We start from the raw sequence: 3,107 nt of genomic DNA on the forward strand, positions 1-3,107 counted from the left end.
GAATTATTTCTATTTGTATTGGTGAAAAATTCAAATAGATTGTGAGAAAAATAAAAATAGATGGTAAAATGATTGAAGAAAGCACAAACTAATTCGAATATTATATTATTAAAATAGTATAAAAATATCAATTACTACTTTTAGTAGGATTATTACTTCCCGAAATGATGTATAACAAAAAAAAAATCGATTATCAAATTATTCATATATATAAATATGATTATCACATAATTTCTCAATCAAACAAAAATAATATATCAAAAAATATCTTTGAAATAAGGGTGGGTCGGGTCCTATTGGATTGGGTCAGCAGACTTTGGTTGAGTCCGATTATTTAATTATTTAAAAAAGATAAAATAGTGGTTCCGTTAAACTAAGAGCATGAATGAGCAAGTATTTGACGGATTGAACATATATGTGCCAAACTAATAACGACGGGCATATCTGTCTTAATTCAAATAGTCCACTGGCATATATGGCCCATTTTCCGTATAATTAATTACTCATAGGCATGTATATTTCCTCATATCCAAAAGTTAGGATGAATTACCAAAAAATCTAGTAGGTATTCCTTTATTATTTTTTTTTTTGGAAAACTTTGAATACAATTTTTTTGGGATATGATATATATGCATATGACAAATCAATTAACAATGTGCACGACAAATTTTTTTGTGGTAACCTATGTAGAACCAAACATGCTATTCACATGTGTAGAACATTAATTTTAATAAATAACAGACTTGTCTTTTGCTGATGTGTTTTAGCAAAAAAAAACAAATATATTCATCTAAAGTTTCCTACGCGACATCAAAGCAAAAACATATTTCTGCTATTTCCAATGGTATAGGATTCAAAACCCATGTATTTCCTTGTTAGTTTCACAAGACATTGTTACCTGGTGATTGCTTATCTCTATAAAATGTGAAAGTTAAGTCCTCATTTAATCACAAACTAAGAATCAAGAAACACAATTCAGAAATATGGCTAAGTCTCAAGTTCACTACGCTGCCTTTCTTGCTTTCTTCTTTTGCTTTCTTATTTCATCAACTGGTGAGTACCCGACAAAACCATAAATTCCACAAAACACTATCAGTTTTAACATTATTGGGTTTTGAACATAATTAATACTCACTTCGTTTTAATTTACGTGACTCTATCTTATTGGACACGACGTTATTAATAAATTTAAAATTGCGATCCTAACTAAGTCATAATATTTGTTTGACTATAATTCCTCTTAAACTTGTGTTCTTAAACATTGCTCTATTCGTCCCAATTTATGTGATGTTATTCAGATTAAGAGTGTCAAATGATTGATTTTTTCTTTGACAGTAATTTCTTCATGCCTTTTAAATATTTTAAATTATTAATTATTGTGATTTATAGTACTATTTATGTAGTTTTTAAATAAGAAAATTTTATTTCGAAAAACTAAACGATTTCGTATCCAAATGGACGATCAAACTTAAGAAGTTTGAATCTCGAAAAGCTAAAGTGTCACATAAATTGGGATATAGGGAGTAACAATATTTGTGTTGCTATATAAAACTGGAAGTTTAAGCTAAATTATTTTTATATTTAAAAAATGGTCATTCTTTTTGAAAGATATTAAAAAGAAAATAGAATCAAATAAACCTGAACAGGGGAGTACTTCTTTTTGTTTTCTTTATCAATAAGCTCCAAAATATGAATTGAGTTAATGAGGAAAGTTGCATGAATTAAAAGAATGTAGGGAAATCCCTTGTAATATTATCGAATTTTTTTGAGTTGTTGCTTTCTTTTCTTTGCAGATATGCAAAAAGCAGAAGCACTTGGTTGTGAAAAGCTGAGCAAAACATGGTCTGGCCAATGCCTTAGTTCTGAGGGCTGTAACAAACAATGTATCAATAAGGAGAAAGCTATTTTTGGAGCATGTCGCTGGGATTGGATTAGTACGGATTGCTATTGCTACTTCTGCTGATCAAGAATCAAGTTATAGCATCAACATGAATACTCTAGTGTATGTAGTCCCTAATAATATGTGACATTAATAAAAGTTTCGCCACAATATATATTATTCTAGTGTATGATTTGCTTTTAATGATACCAACATCTGTATTTCGTTATCTTTGTGGTTTCTCCTGCATAATTCGGATGGTCTTTCTTTGATCTTTGATGTGGAAATGATGTCCATGTACTTTTCTATGTGTTGTTCTATAAATAATATCGCGTGAAAGCCTTTAGTTTCTTTTATAACTATAACAGGTGAATCCAAATGTCAAAGACTCTCTCACGATCTGGAGCTCACCCGAAAACTCTTACTATACACACGTGCAAACCGGAAGATGTTTGTTGCTTCCAAACGCACACGCAAGTATACATGGTTGACAAGTAATATAGGATTGTAAGTTCAGATATTGTATCCACGGGGACTTGTGATTAACTATTGACTAAATTAAACCCAAACAATTAATCTATTCAAGCAAATTATAAAGTATGAATATTTAACTAAAAATAATCTAGAGTAGTAAACTAAGAAACAAAGGAAACAAATTGGCGAACTTAGACACGAATTCAATGGGAAAAAATATTATAGAGCTATGGGTTGGCTAACAATCCTGTTGAGTTTTCTACTTAAAATTGTCTAATTAATTTATCTAGTTTATTGAGTATTGGGGTTAATATTGCTCGTAGCCTTCTCCCGAAGTACAACTCGCCTATTCAAGCTAACCTAACGCCTATATTCCTTCGGAATTAGGATTAACAAGAACGCATTTATAATTCCCCTATAATAACCAAGCAAGGCGAATAGGTATATTCCTATCCTAACAGCAAATCCGTTCCCGATGCTCGAGTTCAAGATTTTGCTCTATTCAACCTTATCTGCAATCTAGAATTTCCTCTACCGAGTTCAATCCTAAATTCGTAGATAGTATTCAATTGGTGATCAAGCAATCAAATAATTAAGCGTAAGATTGAATAAATAAACCAATATGATAAAATAGTAAGAACAATTCAAGCTTCAAACAACAACATTCATGTAGCACCCCAAAACTTTAGAACTAATAAACTATGAAATCAAGAGAAGAGAAGAGAAGAAAAACTAGTTAGAAGCCTCCTCCAAG

General features: G+C 30.6%; 1 long non-coding RNA gene across 1 annotated transcript; it reads left to right on the top strand.

Annotated features, from left to right (window-relative positions):
* The first annotated feature begins 921 nt into the window (after positions 1-921).
* LOC142178940 (uncharacterized) lies at positions 922-2,230 on the top strand. Its single transcript, XR_012707102.1, has 2 exons — positions 922-1,053; positions 1,794-2,230. It is a non-coding gene; the product is annotated as an uncharacterized LOC142178940 (long non-coding RNA).
* Positions 2,231-3,107: the final 877 nt, after the last annotated feature.

Source organism: Nicotiana tabacum, unplaced genomic scaffold (assembly GCF_000715075.1).
Source record: "Nicotiana tabacum cultivar K326 unplaced genomic scaffold, ASM71507v2 Un00080, whole genome shotgun sequence".
NCBI classification, from domain to species: Eukaryota; Viridiplantae; Streptophyta; class Magnoliopsida; order Solanales; family Solanaceae; genus Nicotiana; species Nicotiana tabacum.